Source organism: Meriones unguiculatus, chromosome 5 (genome assembly GCF_030254825.1).
Source record: "Meriones unguiculatus strain TT.TT164.6M chromosome 5, Bangor_MerUng_6.1, whole genome shotgun sequence".
Lineage (NCBI taxonomy): Eukaryota > Metazoa > Chordata > Mammalia > Rodentia > Muridae > Meriones > Meriones unguiculatus.
Genome location: NC_083353.1, coordinates 87220923 through 87247946, shown reverse-complemented (window position 1 = coordinate 87247946; position 27024 = coordinate 87220923). Strand labels below are relative to the sequence as shown.

General features: G+C 42.2%; 1 protein-coding gene across 2 annotated transcripts in view; it reads left to right on the top strand.

Annotated features, from left to right (window-relative positions):
- Suclg2 (succinate-CoA ligase GDP-forming subunit beta) overlaps positions 1-27024 on the top strand; it is a 250763-nt gene that overhangs the window by 184901 nt on the left and 38838 nt on the right. The window contains exons 10-11 of one of the 2 annotated variants that reach the window (XR_009591892.1): positions 5441-7317; positions 8235-10023. The exons of the other annotated variant lie outside the window; for it this stretch is intronic. The gene's annotated coding sequence lies outside the window, so the exon portion shown is untranslated. Of the gene's footprint in view, positions 1-5440; positions 7318-8234; positions 10024-27024 lie in introns of those variants that run through there. 2 annotated transcript variants of the gene reach the window in all.

Here is a 27024-nt window from a genome sequence, read left to right as displayed (position 1 = left end):
GCCTTTCCAAGAGAGGAAGACTTCTCACCAGGCACCTAAGGCTTTCAAGGGGATAAAAGCTAACAGCCAGGCATTCTTTGAAGCACAGGCATGGAACTGGTGCAACACATCTTCTAGGGACTAAAGCAGATTAAGTAGAAAGGGCTGAAGGACGTAAGCAAGGTGGATAGGGTTCAAATATTGGCATCAGCCTGACTACTCCATGTACATGCCGCCATGTCAGATGCCCACTGCTGGCCCAGGGCATGTCATTTTCCTCTTTTTTTGATAATAGAACTAGATTAGTACTGATCACTGGTTTTTATTGTCTTTCTACTGCAAAGAAGACATTGATGGAAAACTCTTGACAGTAACTTAGAAAATTTAAATAATTTTATTTCACCACATCTTACTTTAAGTCACGCTACTATCCATAGTTCCACGAGACATCTGCTATAAATTGAATAGAAGCTCTAATTTAGCAATTCCCCAATTCTTCAATCCAAGCAGATCTGAGCTGGGTCCAGAGATTTTGTGTCTGAAAAAAAAAGTATAAAATTGAGAATCATGTAATGAGAATTGTTCAAGTTGGACTGGGTTTCAGGATCTATTCCCCCACTGAAAAGTATGTATATATTCAATGCCTATCACTTTAGAACAGGCTATTTTGAGGGGAGGAGGAACTTTCTAAATCTCTTGCCCTCCAGTCTTGAATTCTGACCCGTACTACGGGAAGTTAGTGCTGCTGCTGTGGAGTGCAGCGCTTAGGTGAGGGTCTTACCGATATCAGCGCCACAGTCATGCACATTAGCATCATTGCAAGATGGCGCTCATGAGGTAGCCAGCACCGCTGCTGCATTAGAAGAAGACGCAAGGAAAAGATGGGTTGATGAGCATTCCATGTCTGCTTTTCATCTGGGATGTTACATAGGGATATTGTGTGGCTACTTGAACATTTTTCGTCTTGTAAATGCTTTTTCTTCATCCTTACGTAAATCACACATTTACGTTTTTCCACTCTGTACTACATGAAAGCATAAAGAAAGGGGAAATAGCCTGGATCATTCTTGTCCACGTTAATGCTGTGCTGGGCATCATCCAAGATGGTTCATTTGAATAGTTTCTCCCCAGAACTTTTTCCCTTCCTGGCAAATAATGTGCTTTTGCTTTTGAATATTCAGAACTGGCTGTCTTCACGAATCTTTCAAGTTTAGCTGTTTTGCTTGAGAGAGACGCCACGATGTATTCTTGCTAGGGTTTTAAACTTAGCATCATTTATAGTTTTCCCCGAGAAGTTTCAAAATTCGTTCCTTACTGACTGATTCTTTCCTGTCTCGCTTACAACCCCTTTCACCTCTAATGAAGTCTGAAACTGCCATGCCCCCACGTGAGGTCAGTTTGTTTGTTTCTGTGCCCCAGCAGACCATGAGCCGCACCACAGTAGCTGCGCTCCCATTATCAGCTACATCTTCAGGGCTATGTCCAATTCAGTGTTCCAATAAGCGTCTGGGTGAGGCTTAATGCTGGACTCAGTAGGCAAGCATCTTGTTCTGTCACATTTGAGGAACATTAATTTCCTCTGTGGAGGAACCTGTTTCCTCTTTGGCTTGTCTAACCTCTGAAGACCTGCCTGTGTTACAGCACTTGCATGTAACAGGCTATAATGTCATTGCTCTAATCAGTAGCTTATTTGGTTGGTAATAAAGGAAGAGCCCTGTGCTATCCAATTTATGATATTACATCTCTCTAGCCAGATGACAATTACATCATTCCTGGGTGAAAAGATGCTAAAATATCCCTGAGCCGACATGCTGCTGAGATGCAGCCACTGAAGAATGAGAACTGAGTGCTGGCTAGCCCGGTTGCTTCGGCATAGGCACCCTGGCCATTGAAGGATTCACTTCCGGTCTTATTTCCTTCAGTAGTACAACAGTTGTGGTAACACCTTAACTTTGAATGACGCTGAAGACAGGACCCACCTGCATAGATCATTGGGGCAGGGGGAGCAGCAGAGATGGAATTAAGGCCCATCTTTCCAGGAAGCTACCAGTGATGTTTTCTTTCTTTTTGTATTTTTCTCAGCCCTCCACCCTAATTTGATTTTTGCTTCATGTTTTCCTCCACCAAGTACCTGGAGCATAGTGCAGTATATTCTACCTATCCTGGTTATCCTAACAGTAACTATAAACCTGAAATTGTCCAGGTTAGAAACTTGATCTCTTCATTCCCTCCCATAGGAAGCATCTTTTGTTGCCAGTGTGCATCACTGTTTAGCATCATATTTTTAGATGCAAGAAAAAATTGCACTCCCTGTTCAGTTTTGGAAGTCTCCTTTTCCAGTAGGAGATTTCAACTCAGTTGGTAAGATAAACCTGATGCCTATAGTGACTTGTGCCCCAGACCCAGGTGTTGCCGGGAGTGAGTGCCTGACCTGCAAGGGGACCAGATGACCTCTGCTCTGGCAGAGGGTGGGGAAGGCAAGCCAGGTCTACCTTCAGAGACCTGAATCCACAAAGCTCAGATTCAAGTGTCAGAATACCTTCCACGTTTCCCAGGCATAATAGGAAACACAGAAAATACAAAAATATGAAGCAAGTAAATCCTAAAAATTAAACATCATGAAGTAAATCCGACAAACCATGGGCAGCATGTGGGCTCTGAGTGCAGCTGGTGTGGGTATGTTTGTTTGCACAACATTCTTGAATAGTGGGGAAATTGTCATTATAGATGACATATTAGTATTGGGGACATGTGTATTTTCCAAGGTTTCTAATAACATTATGATTACGTAAGACATGTCTTTAGTTTTAGAAGTGTACCCAAGAATTTGGTAGTAAAGTACCATGATACAAGCAACTTAAGTGAAGTGATTCAACAGTAAAAATGTGTATGTGTATGTGCGTGTGTGTGTGTGTGTGTGTGTGTGTGTGTATGCAGACAGAATACCACAAATATGGGAAAAGATTAGTTAAAGACACATGGAGGGTATATGGACTATCTACACAACTAGACGACCTCTTTATTTTATTTTATTTTCCGTGTGTTTGGTATTTTCTGTCGTTCAAAATGTGATAAATGCTGCTTTGTAACTACCAGCTTGCCCACAAGCCTGTCACTCCTGTTCTTCCCTGATCTCGGGCTGACACTGTATTGAAGTTTCCTGAGTGGCTGCTATGTACGGGTTTGCAGGTACTAAGGTATATAGAGGAATAAGATAAATGTACCCACATTTGAAGAGTTCATGATTTATGATGTTTCTTCTGCACTTTTTTTTGTAATTCGAAGATAAAAATATCCATCTGCCTAGGCCTGGGAACATCTTAGGCATGAGTGCTAGCCTAAGGCTGCTGTTAGGCAGTCTTTTGCCACCTCATAGGCTTCTTCATCGGCTTCGTATAAGAAACTGTGCATTAGCAGATAACTAGTAAAGCATTGCACAAAGAGAGTGCCTGCCAGCGACAACATTGGGCCTTGTTCAAGTTCACTGTGTCCTTCTAGATATATCCAGTTAAGTTTCTTACAGATGCTGCTAGTATTGCGTTTGTGGTGAGTTGTCACAACATGTATGGCGCGGTCACACAGTTCCCCAGAGACAGTGCCTTCTGGACCTGTGGCACTGTAGTGACTCCATCACCACAGCTATTGGTTTCCTACTACCTGAAATAGCTGTGCTGAAAGGTGGTTTTTCTGCTTTCTAACTGCTAACCTAGTAACAAGAGGGAAAAGGGAAGGGAGCAAATGTGTACTTATCAAATTCACTGTTTCAAGAGAAATTTTTAAGAATACCCAAAAGGAGCAGTCTGCTAGGAAAACATGATAATTGCTAATGCTTTCTGAAGGCCATAAGAAGTTCCCTTTTGTTGAAGAAGCTCTCCTGTATATTAGTTAGGTCTGATAGAGTTTCATTCTGTCATCTTCTCTAATAACTGTGGCAAGAGAACTATTTGCATCTTAGTTGTCCTAACTTATATATTAAAGAGTTCAATCTTGTAAGTACCAATACAGCTTGACTTATGGTGGGATAAAAAAATAGGTTGCACCTAGAAAATGCCATGTAAGATGGGAGTATATTCACCAACTAAGCATCCCAGCTCAGCAACATAGCCCAGCACAGAGGAGCAGGTGTTTTCCTTGGTGACAGTGGATTGATGGAACTGTCACTCGCACCTGTGTCTCCTATTTCAAGACAGGATCACATCACACATTGCTAACCCTGACAAAGATATGGGTTCATCATTGGAAGTACAGTTTCCATTCAGTGATAATACTCTCTATCATGGTAATACCAAGAAAAATATAAGTTAAATGATACTAAGGATTTATTTAACTCATTTATTGAAATATGCTAGCACATCTTAGAAGACAGGATATTTGAGTTAAGTTTAAATAAGTGTAGTTTGGATAGAATAAATATTTAAAATGTATTTAATCAGGTAAGATGGCAGGTTTAAATATTTTAGAAGAAAAAACATAGATGAACTAAATAAGCATCGCTGGGGGCGGGGGAAGAGAGACCATATATTGTTATGCATGTCAGTTAAAGGTTCTTCCAGATAGCTGAAGACCAGTGTAGAATCTTCTCTCCCTTTGCTGTTTTCATTTGTAAGTTGGGACCAATGAGAAGTCCATCCTTGCAGAGCTGTTGGAAGGTGAGATGAGCAGGCAAAGTTCAAAACCTGGGGCTTAGAGTGTCTGTTGCTCTCAAAACTAGCTCAGGAGGAGGGTGGAGGGTTAAAAAATAGCAATGAGGAAAAAGTCATAAGGAATCATAGTATTAACTATTTGCCTTTAAATACCACCACAACAAAATACCCTATAATATAAATAAGTATTTATATATATGTATCTACATGGTGTAAATGAACTTTTGTCATCTGAACTGACAGTGTTCCCCCAAAAGCCAAAGACAGTCTACTAAAATCCAAGAAGCCCTCTTTTGAGTTAGTCAGGATTGTCCAAGAGATTCCCAACCCATACAGGCGGTTGCTATTGCTCTTGGTTGCTCACAGGAGTGGAAGGTAAGTTTCTATTGCTGAAGACATACTGCACTTTAGACACAGGGCCCAGCGGCCCCGCTACTGGAATTGACCTGAATGCCTCCTTCCTGAGGACTAGCTCTCGCAATGCCAGAAGGTCTCACGAAAAGTTCCAAAAGAGGGAAGCAACCAGCAGTCCTCTCCAGCTTTGAACCGTATGAGCCACACAAAGAGCCAGCATGGCCTGGTAGCTGCGCACAGACCTTGGCCCCAGCCAGCAGCTTTCTAATGGGACTTCAGAGGGAAACCACTGCCGGTACCGGTAGTGAAGTCATGGATCTTGGAGGAGAACCTGCAACCACTGGTTTACTGAGCCAGCTTATCCCTACTCACACTCTAACTACTCACACTCTAAATGTTTGTCCTTACACCTATACATAAGTGTAGTCCTCACCCCTCATCAAGAAAGCTTCTCTTTTCAACAGATGGGGACCATACAGAAAACCACAGCCAGTCAATCTGCAAGCGTCACCAACATGACGGCCTAAACATGGACTGAACAAGAAAAACAGACATGCCAGAGTGGACGGGGAAAACCTTCAAACCTCAGCCCTATACAAAAACTACCGTTTTTGAGTCGGGGGGGGAATCTTTCCCAGGGAGGAACACTCCAATACCAAAGGATCAGTCTTGTAAACATGCAAACAAGTAGCATACACTTAGCAGGTTTTATTTAGGGATATATAAGTAAGCATATACCTATAGGCACATGGCAACAATTAATGAAAAGGGGGGCATAAATTTGAAAGAGATCAATGAGGGCTATATGGAAGATTTTAGAGGAAGGAAAAGGGAAAAAATGATATAACTATACACATTTAAAAAAAAATAGCCCCTGGAATAAGGAGAGCACAGTGAATTGGGGCCAGGCTGAGCGTGGTGTACACGCTGAGCAGAGGCGTGGGACTGTGAGCAGTGGTGATGGGAGCATCAGGTTTGGACGAGGTGGACACTGGTGTGCTAAGGACCACCTAGAGACCAGAAGGATAGCCACAAGCCCTCCTAGGTAGGTCGAGGAGTTAGGAAATAAGCACAAGTCTTTCCTTTAGGATAGCATTTCCAGGGTGCTGGGGTGGGATATAGTGATTGTTGAATACTCTGGCCGATTAACTACAGCAACTGTGCTGCCCAGGTCCAGGGTACCTAAAATCTCTGATATGCCTTGGAGCAAGTTTGCAAGTCTCATGAGCTGGAATCTGTGTCCTGACCAGCTGAACGTTCTCTGCCCAGTGGATTCAGCTTCTCTTTGTGTTTAAGATTAGTTACAGTATAATATTGAAATATTTGAGGAAGTTCATTCTCCAATTTTTTCAGTTCTTGAAAAGCTCAACAAGATTTCCTGTTGCTAATTGGGCTTTCACACTCATTTTGGCTCACCCTCAGTGATAAAAATCTGTCTGGTTGGATTTAATAATACTGCTGCACTTTTTCTAGTTAGTCTACTGTTATCGTCAATTAATGCGAATTAATACATTTTTCTTGTTCATGGTGATAATATCTTTTCAAATAAAGTATTTAAGACTTAAAGTGTGCAGTAAATACTAAAGATACAGTAGTGTAGGGGATTTGTTCAGTTGCTATAGGAAAATCTAATTTTTCCCCAAAATGAAATGAGTCACGCTCGGCAGCATGAATATTGGGTTGGGCTTTGGGGCGCCTCGGGCAGTTCACCATGTGGCGAGTGCTCCCTCTTCTTCCAAAGCCCCTGAAAGTCAATGTCCAGATGAAGCATGCTCGCTTTCCCGTGTCTGTTAGGTAGCATCACTCCTTGTCTTTGGAGAACTCCAACATGCTGGGGGGAATAGACTTACATTCCACAGGTAAAATGGATAAAGAAATGTAACCAGAGTGGGCTCCCAAACAGGCCTTGGCATGGGCTGGATTTTGATGGGTCACATTTACTTTTTATTTGTAGGGTTTCTCAATAGAATTTCGAGAACACCTCCATAAAACAAATGTACAACAATGCATTTCTGTAAAAACACACAAAAATACCCATGTTAAACAGGGTTTCTTTGTTGTATGCCATACAGTGCTCCTGTCACACAGCAATGGAATTTTACTTGTTTTTTGTTTGGGGTGTTTTGTTTTGTTTTGTTTCCCCAATACTAGAATCAGTAACAAAGACAGGATAACTAGAGTATACTGAACCCCGTTGTATACAACTATGCTGTATAAGAGTGCTGCATTCTGACACGTAGTTTTAACAGTTTATAAGTTGGTCCTCTGCAGGTGATTCCATATCAAGATTCGGTCTCCATATCAAGATTCAGTCGGCTTACGGGGAAAACTGCTGCTCTAAGTATGTACAGGCTTTGTTGCTGTCATTGTTCTCTAAATACTGACGAGGTTGTATTAGGTTTCAGTAATTTAGAGAGGACTGGAAACTTGCGAGGATGTGCTTGCTTGTATTTCTCACCGTAGACCCGAGCCTCCATGGACTTCAGTGTCCTGTGCAGGCCGTACCTCTGTACTGCTGTACCTCTGATGCTAAGGGAAAGCTGTTTATTGTCTCCCAGGGTCATTTAGGATTGACATTAAACCTACATCTTAGCACCTTGTTTATTTTTATTTATTTTCTGACAAGGTCTTCTTTGCTATGTAGGCCAGACTGGCTTGGGACTCATGGCAATTCGACCATCGGTGCTCTTAGTGCTGGGATAGAGAGATATGCCTTTAGGTCTGGCGTCATGCCACCTTTTGATGTGTTTGCTCACACACACACACACACACATACACACACACACACACACACACCCCACGTGCTTTATGTCAGTGTTCCCATCATATCTGGCTGCTTCAGTGACTCACCTTTCATTTAGTTATAGGGCATAAAACTATGTTTTATATCTGAGACTATGTCATTGTCTTTTATAGCCGCCATAAGGGTCCACAACTTGAATGTTATCTTTCCAAATCCCATCTGGGTAGGCAACGGGTTCTTCAAAGCTTTGTGGGTTGTTGTTCACTAAAGATTATTAATGGCGTGTCTTTCTCATAATTAAGAGAAGAAAATTTTAAACAAATTATGTCAGGTTTGATGAGCCTTGTTTTCCATTTACAAATATATTGATTTGGAATATATCTCATTCCTGAACTCATATTCCTTGATGGCTCAGTTTCCCCAGACGTTACCTTGGCCCCTCTGTTCTCTGTTCTTTTGTTTTTTTTTAGTTTGTTTTTTCCTACCAAACAATCTTCTCCCTTTCTCATTTCCAGACTATAAGCACATCCAGGCCAGCGGTATAAGATTTTGTAGCAAACTGCCCTCCAGTGCCTGCCATGCAGCAATTGCTCAATGAACATTGAAAAGTCGGAAGAGGAAAACAAACCTCTACTTCTCTGCACTTATAAAATTGTATTTTTTTCTATATTCATTCAACCAGTTGCTTTTTTTGTAATGACTTGATAACATTTACTCTCATTGTTGGGATTCACTTTGAAGTGAATTTTGCATTTAATTGTGGTATTTTATGGCACTTGCAGTATTATTACATTTGGGAAATGAGGTAGAAATCCTACAGGCAAGTAAGTAAAATGATTTTTTTAAAAATTAACTCAGTTTTATCGACCCTGCATTTTAGCATGCAGTTGAGAGTACTTCCTGTTAGCATCCACATCCTGAGAACACACATTAAATAAAACTAGCCAACCAGAGAACAATGCATATTCAGCAGCTAATTGCTAGTGATGATTGTTTTTTAACCTGTTTCAAAAAAATAAAAGGAATACTTAGCCTGTTAATAGAGTTTTGAGGGTAAAGGGTAAAGGCCCTGCTTCAGGAGCTCAGCAGTCTAAGCTCAGTTACTCATCCCAGTAGACTAATTAAGCAACTAGTGGGGCTGAGGAAATGGCTCCATGGGTAAAGTGTTTGCTGTGCAAGGATGAGGACCTGAACTTGGATCCCAGCTGCATACAAAGCTGTGCTTGGTGCTGGTGATCCCTGTGCTAGGAGGATCCTAGGGGCTCCTTGGCAAACCATTCTCCCACAGGATGAGCTCTGGGTTCAGTGAGAGACTGTCTCCAAACTAAAACAGAAAGTACTGAAGAAAGATACCCGAAGACAACCTCTGGCCTCCACACATGCACACCCAGGCACATGTTCCTACACACACTAATGCTCACATGTGTATATACCATGCTCACATCACACACACACACATACAGCTCATAATGATGCAAAGAGGACAAAGGATTTGAGAAGTTGAACAAAAACAGGGTCTAGTGACCCAAAATTCATCTTCCTGGTACTGAGATGAGGTTTACGTTTGAAAAGAAGTCAGGTGCTATGCATGATTGAGGAGATGTAAGCTACCCATCATTGTCTCCACTCATGCTCTGGAAGGTGATCCAGTTATTAAACTTCTATCAATCACTAGGTGCAGCTGTTGTGTGAGCTGTTGTGTCATTGTCTGAATGACCAGATGGGCAGGTGGGAGAGCAATGTCTGATAAGCCAGGCTCTGCTCCTCCTGAAATCACGGTGGCTCAAGAGGAACAGGCTCAATGTCTTTGGATATAAACCAAAGACATTGGTTTATATCTGTATATTTAGCCAAAGTACAGGTACAAATTCAGGGAGAGACTCCAGGCTATCTTCCTGCTATTAGTGACTTTGTGAACTCAAGTGAGGAGTTGACAATTTTTAGCCAAAGCCAGCTTCTGTAAACCTGTGTGAAGCCTTTATTTTTTCCATATGAATAATATGAATAATTACATAAACTTTTCCATCGCTTTAAAAATCCATCAATGGACATGTGTGATTAATAGATAATCTGGGATTAATAAATTTTCATTGCACATATTTCAGATGAGTTTTGCTTAAAATTTGCTTGACTATTTTAAATGCCATGTTCTGGTAACCAACATACTTTAAGTATGTGACATTGTGCTGTCTAAGAGACCTGCACATACATGTCACCAGGTTATTTACAATTACAATTAGAGGGAAGTCCACAATCTGGGTTTGTATTTTTATTTTGTCTGGATTAAAACTGAGAAATGATTAATTACAAGGCCTTATTTCTTGTCAAGTGGTGAATAACTATGTTTAGCTTTGGTGTAACTGTTTACAAATGGGAAAACCCATACTGCTTGCCAAGCAGTTGATTAAAAAATGCACTCAATTCTTCTCAGTGTCTCTGTGGGAGAGATCTTTACATTTGTATGGGTTGGCATTTAGTAATTAAATCTCTTTAAACATTTTAATTAGACTTCAGGCCACCCAAAGCCTTCCTCTCATCTGGAACACACTTCTGGATGTCAATAAACACAAAGCTATGGACAAGCCACTGTCATTTTCACCTGAGTCTGAAGTCCAGAGCAGTGTGCATAAAGTTTTTCTTCTACCTGAAAGTCTGGTTTTTGAACCTTCCTTTCAGAGACTGATATGGGAGTTTATCCTAAAATGTACAGTACTTGCTCACCAGCTCCAGACTAATGTAGGTAGATGCTTCTGGTTCAGGCACAAACTCGGAAAGCACAGTACTTTGGGGTTCAGTTGTGAAAGGAGATGAGACAACTTGATTGACTTTGCTTCCTGTCTTTTATGTTCAATTCAGTTTTCTTTCTGTTAAGTCTAGCCTTTTAAAAGAGACTCTTCACGTTAAATATTTTGTGACACTGTACTGTTGTGAGAAAAATGGCAAAAGTCGAGGAGAAATAACAGATACCAAATAGATAGTGAAGCCATAGATTTGTCTTGTTCTATCTCTCTTCATGGGTATCTGGGAAGCCATTCTTAAAAAAGTTTTTATTGGTGGTTTTCATACCCAATAGGCGTCTTTCCTAAAAATATTCTGAAGTGATTGAGATCTTACATTCTCCTACATCTAGTTGTGGTTAGGTAACTTTATGGATTAGGTATCTCTTACTTTGTAACAATGCTTCAAAAGTTAGTATCCTAACACATTTTCATCAGGTATAGTTTCTAGGGTCAGAAACACAGGCTCAGAGAGCTGGATTCCTCTGTTGAAAGTAGATCCTCCTTGGGTCCCCACGCTGGGCACCTAAAGTGTCAACATAAAACACAATTCTTACCTCAAAGACTGTAAGAGGTAGTTTGGGCTGTAGCCCAAGGTCGTGAATTCAGGGTGCCCTGAAGGACATGTTCCACCCTGAGAGGAATTGCCCAAACTTTTAGACCTGATATTTGCCATGAAATGGATAAATCCGAGCAAAGCAGTGAAGTCTGTGCTTCAGGTTTGAGATGTCATTTGGTGACATTCTTGTTTGAGGGACTGGTTCTCGGTTTGGGACTGGAGGTAACCAGATGCCAACACACCTATCGACTCATTTATTTACCTTTGAAAGGAAGTTAGAGCAGATGCGTAGGTGGACAATGCATGCCTGTCAAGGAGAACAACAAGAACACAAGAGGATTTTTCGCTCTGGATTGAAACTCTTCACATTCAGGAAGTTTTAATTATCAGTTATTCCCATTTCGTAGATCCTTTCAAAAAGTGTTGCTCTGTTCCTGAAAGCATCCACTTACAAACTCCTACACTTCTGTAACCCACTATCAGAAGTGATCGTGCATTAATTATGCACATTCTGTTTATTACGGGCGAACTAAGCCCACTAGCAGAGAGTCTTTGGTTGTTGTTGTTGTTGATGATGATGTATAATCTCATGTAGCCCAGGATGGCTTCAAACTCACTACCTAGCCAATGCTGCTTGTCAGCTGCTGCCTCCTGCCCCTGCCTCTTGACTGCTAGGATTTAGAGGTCAGTATAGAACACTGTGCCTGGTGCTAAGCCTCCTCTGTAACATACAGAAAAATACGTTCCCTATCTCGAAAGCAGTACCAAAGAGCCTATGAACAAGCCTCATGGTCATCACTGTGTCAACATCAGCCTCTTCTGTGAAATGGGTAGTTGAGCTTTGACAGGGCTTCCTTAGCGGTAGCTGTTCACTTTTGATAATAATTGTAATCTTTCATCACGATGGTCACGTTCTTGCTAAGATCCACATTTCCTGCTGCATGACCTTTTTCGCCCCATCTACTCTGTATTTTATAAAACGTCACCTCATGAGAACATCTTTTTTCCCCTTAATCGTGAAAAATAGCATGATCATGAGAATCGATTAAATAGAAGTAAAAAACCTAAATCTTATATTGCTCTGATATGATCATGGGGAGTATTTAGCAACTGTATCACCAAGTACAGTTCACTCAAGGATGGCATTTTTTCTAGCTTTTGAAAAAAATTCTCATTCAGGGGCTGGAGAGATGGCTCAATAGTTAAGAGTACTGGCTGCTCTGGTAAGGACCTGGGTTTGATGGCCAGAACCGATACGGTGGCTCACAACCATTCTTAACTCTGGTTTCAAGGCATGCCTTTTTCTGGCTCCTTGTGTACTCTGCACACATATGGTATAGTTATAGAGGCATCCCAGCAAAACACATGTACACAAAACTAATTTTTAAAACTATCATTCATTTGGCCTTTCAAGTGAGATCTTGTCATAAGAAAATAACACCCACATTTCCAAACACAAAATACTTATATTGGGATAGTATTTACAGCCAGCTGTCTCTGAGATGGCACTTTATGACTGACCCCATCTGCTAATGTTCTTGTTCTTATGACACCCCTGCCCCTGCACATGGACTGTGCGTGATCACTCTCTGCCAACACGTGATGAGGAAATATTTGTGTATAAAAAGGCCAAAGCTTAGGTCACATGGGCTATTGTCTCCTCCCCTCTAACATGTTAAGCCTTTTGTTGTTGTGTTTGTGTATTTGTGTGCTTGGCTAAAGCCTCTCTCTCTCCCAGAAACACACTAGGAGGCACTACACAAAGGAATGGCAGCCATGTCTTTTGTACTTTGGTATTGTAGAGTACAATATGCTTTAGTCCTGTGTCCCTTCTCATCTGGGATAGAATTTTATCTTGCAATGGCGAAGTGCTTCACAGGAAACAGAACAAGTGGAATATTCATGTGCATGTATTTCGGTTCAGATAGCATTGAGAAACATTTTTGAGAAAAATGTTTATTGAGAATATGTACATTTATAATTGAGTACAAAAGAAATACAGGATTTTGATTCTGGCTTATGTAATATGTAAACTGTATATTATGGTCATACATCACTTAAAATTAAGAAAATTGACATGTTTAATCAGAATCAGTGGTCAATTTTCATGTAGCGCTTGCAGGTAAAAAATCACCAAGTAAATCCACACTAACATTACTGGTAATGATTTAATGACAGTCCAAAAAAGTCCTCCTGTAGGCTCGACAGCAGCTTTACTGGCCCTCACTGATGGTTATTTCGAAGGCTGAATGCTCTAGCCAGTGATGGGATTTGGATTGGTACTCTAAATGACGGCTGACCCATGTCTTGTGAATCTCCCACTTGAAGTCCGCTCTGGAACACTATGACCTGGGTATCCACTAAAATACATATATAATATGTAAAATAGCGTTCAGTTCCTTGAGATCACATGCTTTTCCCCTGCAGCAAGGAGAATAAAGCAAGGTTTCCTTTTGTGTGCGTGTTCCTTTGTCATTAGCAGTAGTGTTGCAGTTAGAAAATAGATCAATCTTTGGAGCCCTTTGTTTATTGAATCACACAAAGCACTTTGCTGAGACTTCAGCTCATTACCTGTCTTTTTTAGTGCTCACAATCATGCTTCATTCTTTATATCTTATTTGTCTTTTTAGAACTGATCAAATCAAAGGAGGTATTTTCCCAAGTGCCAGATTCTTGACTATGACATATACATCTTTCTGCTGTCTTTTCATCAAATGCAGTTTCAGGAGCACTTCGGTAAAAAGCAGAAGCTGTGTACAATCTGAAGAGAAGCCAGAGTACAAGGGACCACGTTTAGGATACACTATTTTCATACATGTATACTACAGAAGCAATGACAGGAAAAGGACACTAGACTGTACTAAATGGTATTGCAAATTCCACTTGACTGTGTATGTGTCTCTCTCAGAATGAGGTTATTTTAAGTGAAAAAAGCTGGAGCTGGGAGAAAGCCCAATGGTTAAGAGCAATAGCTGCTCTTACAGAGAACTTAATTCCATTCCCAGCACTCACACAGCTAGAAACTCCAGTTCCAGTGACTCACTGCCCTCTTCTGGCCTCAGCAGGCACTGCACACAGGTGCTTAAACGGACCCATGGGAAAACATTGCTGCAGAGGCAACAGTTGTAGCTGAGAAGAGTTTTTAATATTTTCTTGTCAGTGCTTGTTATTTCAGAAATACTACTTTCAGCATCCAGTTTCTCCTTTTTATTAAAAACAGAGTCACATCAGGAAAGAGTATTCACTAGCTTCTACGCCCTGCAGCCCTATGTGTGCGGGCATGCAATGGGGTTGAGATAACACGTGTTCTTTTAATCTGTGAGAGCATGCACATGCATTCTCCCTACCCGGCCCCAACCTACCACCGTTTGAGCTGTGCCACATTCTGTATTTTCACTTTCTCTGACTTAGCTGATGTTTATAAATAAAGGCCACAACCTGCTTAAGTTATAAAAAGAGCATCATCATGTGTGGTGGATATAATTATTACCACCATTAGTAGCCGCTCATGTTACTAATACGTGTTTTTCTGCTCCATGCTGAAACAGCCTGGATGTGAAACAGAAGAGCTGGTTTGTTGCCTTTTAAGCGCATTCCCTAGTTTTGCTCAAAAGGAAAGTAATTGAAAGATCCAGGAACCACTCTCTCCTCATCTCTGTGAGGAATACACGATAGGACAGAGCACTTGCAAGTACTTGGGGTTTCTCTGCCCAGAACAGCGGTGCTGGATCCTCTGTCAGCTGCACCTCTCCACCCGGACAAGAGGTGTGCTGGAGTGTTCCACCCGGCGAGCGAGAGGAAAGCTGCCGCAGTCTTTCCTGCTGCCTGAAGGACAGATTAATTATTCACAGATTTTTGTTTGTGTTTCGTTTTGAGAGAGTTTCTATAACCCAGCCTGGCCTTGACCTTGTGCTCCTCCGCTCCCGGCCTCTGTGTATTGGCATCATAGGTAGCACCCCCATACCTAGCTGGGTGTTACTGAACTCCTGTCCACTGTTTGTGCAGGACTCACCCAACAACTGACAGGAAGAGTGTATACCCACAACTAACGTGACACCTGAGCTCCTCCTGGATGGAGAAATGAATTCTTTTTCTCTCATCCTGCACTTGGCTTCTATATACGTACATACATACATATATATACATACCTACATATACACACACATATATAAGATTTGATAGAACATAAAAGAAACCAACTCTGTTAGGTCTTTCCTTTATGTTTAGATTTGATTACCATCTGTTCCACTCCCCAGCCCAGGTAAAATGCGTCCTCCCTCTGCTATCCCAGGTGTGGCCAGATAATGTTAACTTTTCGTTCCATTGAGCACCCCTGTATGCCGTGTGAACGTGTGCATGTAGGTTAGTCTAGCCAACCTAGGCTAGCCTAGAACTCTCACTTGTCCTCCTGAGAGCTGAAGATAGATTCCTACCATCACCCAGATGCTTATTTCAGCTTGCCCTCTTCACTGAGTCTGCGCGAGAGTGATGATTGCTCTCTTTCGTGGGCTCCTGTGTAGGTGCATGTCATTGGCTTTTCAAAGAGGTTTTTACTAATTCTTTCCTTTGCTCAGCTCATGTATGTAGCAGTGGTTCACACTAGAATGGCTTGCAGGACCAGTGCTCCCCAGCTTCTTTCCAAGGACTTTGTCAACAGCTAGTCTGTGTGCTGGCATCTTGGGTTCGCCCTTGTGGGTTATTTCCATTAGTGCCCAAAGATACAAAGAGCCTTTTCACTTAATTAAGCCAGTTATCAAGCTGTCGTGTAGACCGCCAAAGTGCTGCTTTATAGGTGTCCTCACGGGGTTGAACTAACAGGTATCTCCATGCACAAGAAGTTCCCTGGGGCTGTGGCTGCTCCACTGTCCCCCCCGTTCTTCTCCAGGTAGAAAGCCTTCTACCCTGACCTTCCACCTCACCATCATCTTGTTCCCTTGGGCTTCATTCCTCCTCTCTGGATTCTTACCAGAGTATCTTTTCAAGCACTTTTTTAAAAATTTCATCTTAGCCGCCGAGCACTCTGCCCCTGGGCTCCACCACAGGCTTTCCTGCTCTTTTAAACTATTGTTTTGATGTCTTGCAAAGATCTATCCATGTGGAAGGGCTTCCCTCTCTGTTCGCAGGAATTCAGAAGCTGAGAGACTGTTATAAATTCTTTGTGTATGCGTTCTTGTCATGTCCAGCCTGGTATGAGGGATGGACCCATCTGGGGCGACAGTAAAGAGTGAAGAAATGACATACAGGCAAGACACATGGACTCATGAATTGTTGGGATCAGGTGGACTGGGCTTTCTGGAGAAACCGTAGCACTCTGAAAGCTCAGAGTGCTTATTATATAGCAGGGTTGTCACCTACAGCTGAACAAGGAGGTGGAGTTATTACATACAAATAAACAAGGAGGCTTGGTTTATAATGTGTAGCTGGATCCAGGAGGCAGAGTTAGCTAACCTCGGTAGAGGAGCAGTCTCTGTAGGAAAACAATCTTCATGCCCTAAATGCCTGGGGGAGAAAGCTACAGTGGGAATTTCTGTACACAGTATCGAAACTAGCCCTTGGTCCTCTGTGGGCGGCTTCGCTGTCCCCTGAGCATGAGTTATGGGGGCTTCCTGGATTCCAGTACTCTGTTCAAGCCAAGAGTCTATGAAAAATAAAATGTCTGGGTCTTGAGCTGGTGACCTGGTTTCTTTTGTTAACCCTCTTGTGAAGGTCTATCCTTGAAATTATTTTAAAATCTGGTCTTACAACAAAAGATTCAGCATCACATGAGAATTGTGGGCTACATTTAAGGGAAAGTTAGTTTTGCTGAAGTGAAAAATGCAGTAATCGTATAGAACATGTAGCCATGATTGCTGTGGCTGGAACCACTGCTGTCAGGACAGCAGTGGAGAAGACCTACCCTGTCTAACTGGTAATACATAAAACCTTCTGTTCAATCCTGCAATAAGACCAGTGAGTGGAAAGAGCTGCATTCATGAGTTATTCTTAATGTCATTTTCTTATTTTTGTGCATTTAAAATAAGCCGAAAGCACATGGTCAAGATGTCTCTTGCCACCAAGTCTAATTAACAGAAAGGACTGTCTTATGGTTAAGGAATCGGGTTTTCATAATGGAAATGTTTTGGTGTTGAAGAGAAATGTGTCTTAGGTGTGTTCTTCACAATCTTGGTCCTCTTTTGGTCAGCAAAGCCTTTTTAGCTATAGCAGACATGAATTTCAGATAAGTCCTTATGCACAATCTGAACAAAAGGTTTTGAAATGAGGAGTGTTAGTTCTTTGTACAGACATCAGTATTTTGAGAAATAATCAGAGCAGTTTTCCGGCCGTCCTGTCCTTCCTTGTGTGTGTATTTGCTGTCAAATATGCTTTGGAAATCATGAGACTGAGGCTTAAGACCCTGCTGCTAGAGTGGCACAGTTCATAAGCAGTGAGATAATGGGAATTGTGGGGCTTTGTATTATTTATTGTCTAGCTTTATCCGTTTATTACGTCAAGAAAAAGGTTTTATTTTAGTTACTTTGTGTGTCTATACATGTGGTGTGTGTGTGTGTGTGTGTGTGTGTGTGTGTGTGTGTGTGTGTGTGTTTGGCTGTGTACACATGTGCATGTGTGCGAAGGTCCAAAGTCCATACCTGGTCTTTCCCACCATCATTTTCCACCTTTCTTTTAAAGAGTAAACTTGGGGTCGTCTAGATTGCATGATAAGTAATAATGCTCTCCACAGATCTCGGTACTGATCTCAGTTCAATCTCAGAATCCCATGAAAAGGTGCAAAGAGAGAACTGACTCCACAAAGGTCTCCTCCCTCCTCTGCTCGAGTGCACACTTGCCCATGACAGTAATACGTTTAAACTTTGATACTGTAAAAAGAGTAAATCTTGACCGTCCTTTACTCTTGTACTCTTGTTGCTGTCTACCTGCACTGGGGTTCAGAGAACACTCCATAGGGTTTCAGGGTCCTTGTATTTCAGAAGGAAGAATTAGGAAGGTAAATAGTAGCAAACCAAGGAAGAGAATTTATTAAAGATTAGACTCCCAAGGAGAGTGTGGGAGAAAGGTTAGCCGCTCCACGGCCTGCTGCACAGAGGATGGGCTTTTAGGTCATTTGGTGGGCTTGTTGGCTCATTTGCTCAGTGTGGGCTTTTCTTTCCGCGTTCATCTGTTGTGTGTGGTCCCACACACAGCTTCGTGCAGTGTTTCTTGGCATCTCAAGTCTCCTCCTGAGGGGCTGTGTTTCTGTATCCCGGTGAGCTGAAGTTTCCTCTCCAGTGATCTGGAACCTAGTGGTACCAGCTGGTTTTCATGAGCCCAGAGGGGGTTGTTTCTATCTGGGTTTTTACAGCTTATTTTCTTGTCTTGGTGATAATGCAAGGATTTACACAGGTGCCACTCACAGCCCCATTCTCCCTCATTCAGTGCCCTGACGTTCAGAGCTCCTTACATTTGGGCTCCTCTCAGAAGTGGAATCCTTTGCAGAAATAGTACCTTGTGTGTGTTAAGGAAGAGAATTAGTAAATGTGTTATGTTGTATATTTCTCTCCATTAACCGTCTCTCGAGCCTGTGGTGGTTATGGTGGTTATGTCAGTTGACACAATGTAGAACCATCTTAAGAAAGGACTATGGCCATGACTGTGGGAGGTAATTTTAATGGGGTAACTGAAGATGTTGGTCTGAGATCCTGGACTATATAAAAAAGAGAAAGCTGAGCACAAGCATTCATTGTTCCCTGCTTCCTGCTTGTATGTCATGTGACCTGCTCCTTGTAAGTTCCTGCTGCCATGATTTTCCTGCCATGATGGATTCTATGCTAGGACTAAACTCTTTCTTCCTTAAATTGCTCCCCCCCTCCCTGTCTGATGTGCATGGCAGGGTGGAGGTCAGGGTATTTAAGAGAATTAACTATGACAATTAATATTTTTCAGATCTTAGGTAGAAGACACCTGTCTTTTATTTGAGGTTGGTAAGGAGGTACCATGATGTCTACACAGATTTATTGTACTTTTCATATTAATCAGGCTTCTCTGGAGAAACAGAATCCATAGGCAGTAAAAAAGATTGTGTATAAGGTTTTAGGACACATGATTAAGGTTGAGAAGCCCCCTGTTTGCAGGCTGGGGACTTGGAAATCTGGTTGTCCACTGTGAGGGCTGTGAGCAGAGCCTTGACAGAGCCTGCACGACATCCGAGGTGACAGGACTATAAGATGGGCGGTTGTTCTTTCCTGTCCTCACAGGGCTGGCTGATCCCCACCCAGGTTTGGCTTATCCGCTTTATGCAGGCTGGTGCAGATGCCAGTCTCCTCTAGCAGGACCCTCACACACTCTAAAAATATCATCCTGGAAACCTGAGCATCCCTCTGTCAGTCAAGTTAACACATAAAATTAACTGTCACACTTAACAAAGGTCGTTAACTCTTGGGATAATTAACAAGATTAAGTGGGTCCACTGATATGAACTAGACCTTGTTTTATGTTCCCAAAATGGTGCTAACTACATGATGACAACGTCAGCTATCAAGAGTAAACCCTCAGTAATTAGAAAGATAAAATAAATTCATGATCTAGTTAGCAAGCCGTGCATCATAGTACTAGTATAACAGAAAGTCTAAAACCAGAAGATTCTTTAATTATTTGATGGTTCTCTGGCTACAGTGAGGGAAAGGAATAATTTTGGGTCAAGATCTTCCTTTGGGGGAAAGACCTGAAGTGAGCAGAGACCTGAAGGCAAGAGACATAATGTAGAAGGAAGAATTAATTCAGGCTGGTGGTCTAGTGAGGAAAAAAAAAAAACAACGATTTTTTAGATTGGAGAACAATAGCATGTGAGCCAATATATCCCACTGAAATCATGGAGAAAGCGCTTTCCCGTCTGTATTCACTCTCTCCTGAAGCAGTTCATCTGGAGTCGGCAATCATGCAGCAGTTGTGGTGATGGTGTTGACGGGGACCAGGTCAGCGGTTGCTGACCTCTGAGTGTACGCCAGCTCTTACACTTCTGTGGATGAGTACACATTAAGGTGGTGTTAGTATTTATTTCACAGCCAAGAAAAGGGAGCAGAGAAGAAACTCATAGCTGGCCCACAGCCATACAACAAGTGTGTGGTAAAGCCAATATGTCAAACCCAGGGCATCTTAAAAGCTCATCCTATATCCCAAAACTCTTGTACTGCTTAGGGCAGTGAGTGGCTGCCAAGAGCAGCAGTTTCAAGATATCATCCTGTGTTTGAGAGGGAGAGTGATAATGGGAGCCTATCCCCAGGGGGATAATGGGAATGACATGGAATCCTGAGACCCTGTGAACAGAAATAGGGACATCAAAATGATGATGAGAATTGTGAGAGAAAGATAAATTGTGCTTTATCTCCACTGCAACCCTGCTCTTTTTTTTTTTTTTAAACTGGGCTAGATTCTCTCCTATCTCCATATTATAGGGATTGCAGGATTATATAGACACGAGTATGTAAATTAAATGATTATTCCAGATTTGTGATCTGCTTTTTCCTAGTGATAGGGGTTCCTGAGAGGCCATTCATTGGTTGGCTGGTTGGTTGGTTTATAAATGAAACATCATTTGCTCTTATTACTGAACCAATTCTTAAAGGTCAAGAACAAAGAATACAGACCATGGAATCTGTCCGTTTCTGCAGTTCCTTTTGTACTGTTCACTAAATTAGGTTCCTAACTGTCTATAAGTTTGGAAAGTCATTGATGACTGTGACTTTCAGGTCCTCAACTGTGTCCCCACATAGCAACACAGTGACTGGTACACTTAGTTAAGCTGTATTAAATGTTGGCTTCTTTGCGAATGCTGACATACGTAGTTGTTCCTGAGGCTGTTTATCATTGGTAGGATGGTTGGAAGCCTGTCCTCTGAGAACCGTAGAGCTAGTTGGCAGCCACTCATTCTTGTTTTGCATTTCCTTGCTCCACATGAGGAAACTTCTCAGATTTGAAGTAGACCTAGGATGGGTAACATGCAGATATTTATTGTTTTTATCCTAAGTCTAGGGATTACATCTTCTCATAGAATTATCTGTCTCCTCGATATAATCTAAAATAGTCTTTTAAATAGGTTATTTGAATTATTTTTCCAGTCCAGATTATGTCTAAAAATGCAATTTATTTCTTCTGACAGCACCTTCATGTTCTAATTAAAGTGGCCCGACCCTTTAATTCAGTTCCTCATATTCTCGTGACCCCCAACCATAAAATTGTTTTTGTTGCCACTTCATAACTGTAACTTTGCTATTCTTTATGAATCATAGTGTAATTATCTGTGTTTTCTCATGTTCTCTGTGAAAGTGGCATTCAACCTCAAAGGAGTCACGGCCCATCGGTTGAGAACCACGGAATTAAACCATTCCAATTGGCAATTCTTATTCTCAGTTGTCATTTATCCATAAAAGCGAATGTAGATATGTAAGAGTAGGTAGCAAAACTGAGTTTCTAAATCGTATTTTTCCAGCAAGTACTATTTCATCATCTTTCCTTTCATGGTAGTAAAACAACAACAACAAAGAAGCAACAGCTGAATAAAAGCAGCAGTCCATGCTTGTTGTCTGATGCACATTGTATACTGTCATTTAGTGTGTTTACAAGAGCCATTTCCCAGGGTTTCCTAATGGGGACTACAGATGAGGAAGTGTGTCCAGGACAACAGAAAGACTGTACTCAGGGCTGGGAGCATAATTCAGTGATAAGAGTGTATGTCTGATGTATGTCAGACCTCAGCCAGTTTTCAGAAGCACCAGAAGAAGGGCAGGGTAATGAGAACTCAAGTCTCCCACTTGACTACTGGTAAAATGTTGGGCGTTCTTGTTTCGTGTGTGTGTGTGTGTGTGTGTGTGTGTGTGTGTGTGCGCGCGCGCGTGCACGCGCCTACACTTGTGCATAGTGTGTTTGAAAAATACAAAATGATAAGCATTTGGGATCCTGTTCTTGTTCAGCAGTTTACCTGAAGTTCCCTTAATATACCAAAGTGGTGGGTCTCTGAGTGTGCTAAGAATTGTCTTGTGCTGGACAGGAGTTTGGGCTAAGGCCTCCCATGGTCATAGATCATCATCACTAATTGGACATCGGGCAGCTGTAGGTCAGAGGATACCTTTCTCACCTCAATGCCCTGTGACAGTGACACTGAACTTCTTGTAAGGACAGAATACCAATAATGCGCTCAACACAGTACCTGACACGGAGCAATGCCCTCGGTAGAAAGGGGGTTCTCAGAGGTCACCTGAGCTGCAGCGGACACACCTGGGGTGAGGCCAGGATCGCTGCAGTGCAGAAGGACCCACGCGTGTCACTCCCGTGAGCTCCGTTCACAGCACTCAGAAAGCACTTTTTTTAGATTTGGGAAGAGATTGCGTCACTACATATACATATGTGTATGTGTTTGCTTGCCTTTTTTTTTTTTTTAAACAATCTCATGCCAGAGCAGGATTCCTGATTGAAATTGGAGAAGAACCCTAGCTTATGTCCCTCTTGTAGGTCGGTGGTAGAGGGTGGAATGGAACCTTTCCGATTCCCTTTATCCCTCAGTAGGAATTTACAAGGCTGCCAGTTTTACTTCCTAGAACAGGGGCCTCTTTGAGAAAGCAACAAATAAGAAGGGAGTCTCTCATTCTCCACGCTGGTCTGCACCGTGTTAGTGGCATTCCTGTCACTTCCCTTTTCACTCGCCCCCTCATCTTCCCCGAAGCTGGAGAGAAGAATTGTAATTTACCAAGAGCAGTCACATTGGTTTTTGGAAAGCATTGCTCTAGACTTCACCTCCTCACTTAAAATCATCGTAGGCCATCGAACTATTAAAGAAAATCACAGACACTACTAGGTGAACACATTTGGGGAGGGGTCAATCTGTTACCTCCCTGTTTTTATTGAGAAACCAGAGTTGTGAGACACACCTGATCTGGCTTCATTCAGTTGCTTTGTCTCTTCCGAATTTACAGCCTCAGTAAGTACTCTGCCTTTCAGACGAGTTGCTTTCTGGTGGCTGTAATAGTAGCTCCAGCTGCCTCGGGAGCCTTGCTATCTGAGCCTATGGTTCCCTGATATGGTGGCTAATCCAGATGTGTTATTTTTCTCCTGTTTGCTGTCTGCTCTGAACTGTCTCAGTAGCCCTTGCTTAAGCCATCACAAACTAGTTTGCTTGTTCTGAGACTTTTTGCCAATGATACAGAGCACAGTGCCAGACAACAGCAGCACAAACTGTGGGTCACCAAGACTATTTCTTCTCATTAACATTTGACACAAAATGTGAACTTGAAGTAAGACTCACTGAGATTTGAGATGAAATTATTTGCTTCTTGTGACCTCGTTAGCTTTGTTAAGCATATATCCACAGGCAGGCTTTCCCAGATCGAGGAACGCGGGACTGTTTATTTATGTGCTCATGGTGTGAGCTCAGAATCATAGACACAGTCAGATCGTCTGCTTCACATGGCCACTGCAGACCATGTTCTACTCCTGCCTAACGAGCAAGCAGAAGCTGTCCTTTCCAGAGGGAATTCTAAACAGAAAGCCTTGCTGTTGGAGCATGCTGGCCTGCTCCTCCCGATTGCTGTGTGCTGTGGCTAACTTTTCGGGAAACGGAAGATGAGAGATCTAGAGTTGTTTTAATTTATTCTTCTGAACAGTTTGTAGAACATCAGACCCTTGGTAAACTTGCAGAACATAAAAAGACCCTCCTTTGCACGGCATTTTTAGTGTTGACAGCATGTTAGTTACTGGATCTGTACTTTGCCTGACACATAGTTTGTCCCTGGAGCTGGGGGACAGTTGTGACTCATATACACTTTTACAGAGGAGGACAGCAGCCACCCAAAGGCAGCCTTAAGTGTTATGTGGTAGTATTCTGTCTCTGGTGTTGGTGTGGAGACCTTTTTAGTTCATGACTTGCTTGGCCATGCACACCTATTTTAAATGTTACTGTGAACATGTTTCTCTTAACAGCCTTTCCAACTAGATTTTTTTTTTTTCTCACTGCCTTTTATAGACATGAGTTCTTTGGTGAGTCCGGGTTGTATGTCTCTGTCTTGTGTGGAGTCGTTTGTAAATGCTTGTCTCACCTCTCCAGGGGCAGCAGGTGTTTAGACTGATGTGGGCTTCAGCTGACAAAGGCCACCATCAGGAAGAATGGCTTCTGGAAAGCAGGAAGGGCATCTAATTGTAAAAGTCTACTCCTGCTGATGCAGGATGAGGACTGATGCTTTCCCATGGCTTTAGTGTTTGTTTGTTTGTTTGTCTGTCTGTCTGTTTACCTGAGACACGGTCTCTTGTAGACCAGGATAGCCATCCTTGTAGAAAAGGTCAGCCTTGAACTTCTGATTCTCCTGCTTCTGCCTTCTGAATGGAGCTACAATCCTAGCCTGTCTCCCACGGCTTTGAAGCAAAGACTCTTGCAGCCAGCTTTGACACTATCTTCATTCATGTCAGAGAAAGGAAGAGTTAGGGACACACAGTAACTCTGACCTAATGCCATTGTCAGATGGACTAGGAAGTCAATGTAGCGGTTATCAACCCAGCGTGATGCCACAGTGAAAGCGTTTGTAGCTAGACTTCTGTGTGCCTCTTCGGCCATTAAGTAGCTGTTGAGCTTCATGATCTGCTTACTTTCTGTGGCCTAGTCTTCTGTCTGTAAAAAGGAGTGGTCATCAGAGTTCATAGGAGTTTGGTGAGGAACAAGTGACTTCTCTGGCAAACGCTGTATAGCAGTAACAGCTGACGTTACCATCTGCTTGCTTCCTTGTACTGAATTCTGGAACCAGCCTTGCAGAGTGCACACTGCTCTTCTCCCTGTTCTAAAAGATGCAGAAAGTAAGGACCAAGGAAGTTAACTAATTCACACTTCTAGCAAGTGGCACAATCAGCTTTGATTTCAAAGGTCAGAGTCAACCTATTGCACGGGAAGAATGTTATGGCTCCTCTATGTGTCTCTGTGTGTAGCCTACCTCTTCTTTGTTGTGTATTTGTTGTGTATTTCAAGAGGTTTCTCAGTATGAAGATAATGGGAAAATATCTGAGTGGTTACAGTCCAAAACAGTGGAATGGGCTGCCTGCAAAGGAAGCAAGTGTTAAACTTTCTCTGTCTGACCTCCCAGGTCCTGGTCAGCGCCAAGGTTACATGTTTGTCAGTTTCCTTGGCACGCCCATACTACGGGAGGTACCTCTCTCTGCAGAGGAGGCAGGAAGCCTGCACATCTGTGAGTTTTGTGTTGAGTTGCTCAGCCTTTGCTCTTACAGAGAAAAACATACTCAGAATTCTACCACATATTATTGCTTAAGCCTTACAAAAGCCTCAGATTTCCCCCAGTACTAAAAAAAAAAAAGGAGGGGAAATTAGATTTTCATCTCTTCTTCTATTTTTAGTTTTGAGAAACTTGTTCAGTTCCTTGTTCAAAAGAATTGTGAGCATCACACTCCACCATTATTAGGAATGTGCTTTACAGCAAGTGCTCTGCTGGGTGAATTTAGATGCATTATTCTCTGTTTGCGCCAAACATTTGGAACTTGTTAGGAATAAATTGTTTAAGGGGAAGAAGACTGCAAATGTTCAGTTTTCCTCTCCCTTCTCAAAGCCCTTGTCCTTGTCTGACAGGCAGCAGCGGTAACTGCCCTGAAATGAGATCATTCTGATACTTTTCACATTACTATTCTCCGATTATTTCTGCTGTATTGTCAAGCAAAACTCTATGGAAAAGGTTAATAAATGCGCTAAGTGTCCTGAAAATCTATGAACTCACTGGTGGAGGCTCAAACGGTTACATACTTTTTTTCATAGACAAGAATTTTCTTTGCTCCTATTTTTCATGACTCATCCTTTCTTAACTCATCTTTCTTCTTCTTTGAAACTTCCTCTTCAGAGAATCAAAATGGCTTTCTTCATTATTTCTCCCCTTCCTATTCACAAGGGCTCCACTTTTAAATAGAACGAAATGATGTTGTTTCTCCCACAGGGACTGGCAGTGAATTTCTCTTCTGCACTGCATTACACTGGCCTCTAGTGGACGCCTGTCACAGTTGGGTTCTGTGCTGATTGGGTTTCACTGTAATGTTTTAATAATTTGGGGGAATTTATAGAGAACAACATAATTAGACTTGCTAGGAGTAGAAATTGAAGTCACCATGAAGGTAATTAAACTTTGTGTGACTAGCTCCAGACTTATCAACACACTTAACAAACTGAGATTACCTTTTGCATCTTTAAAGATGGAGCTGTGGAGAGAGGGCTCTGCAGAGCGTGCAGGCTCAGTCCTCAGCACCAACCTGGCACCTTAATGGCTGCCTGTACCTCCTGTTCCAGGGACACAGTTAGTTCCCTCTTCTGGCCTCCATAGACTCCTCCACTCACATGATGTACATGAATTCATGCAAGCTCATACACATACACATAAAGTAAATAAGCAAGTCTTTCCTAAAATAAAGAAAAATAAAGATAGAATTCTTCAGTATACTTGAAAAGGTAAGGCACATGGAACCAGTCTTTTCAGAAAGTTGGCATTCCAGTTACTCTTTTCAGAGAAAATTCTCTTCCTTTGTTCATGATTCCATTTAAACCGAAAAGCAGATGAAATAAAATGAACCAAAGCCGCATCACAATGGAGTTTTCCCACGTAAGTGTAAGAAAACCATCCTGTTACAAAGTGGCAAGTCCCCTGCAACCCTCGCATGTGCACTTTAGTGGATACCAACACAACACGGGATCTGCTTCAACTTTCAAATGCATCCACATGTGGGAATATGTCTCTGTTTCTTGATCACGCACCATAAACAAGTCCTATCCATGTGCCGTTGAAAGAACTCTTCCTTAAAAGACTATACTCTGACCATCAGCTTGCATTATTTGTTGTTTCTGCTTCTGGGTCTCCTAGGAGGTCACATAAGAAGCCAGCTAGGTCTCCCCTCATTTGAAAGCTTGTCTGTTTGGAGCTAAAGGGTCTGCTTCCATGGTGACTCAGTTGATGAGGGGACTTGGTC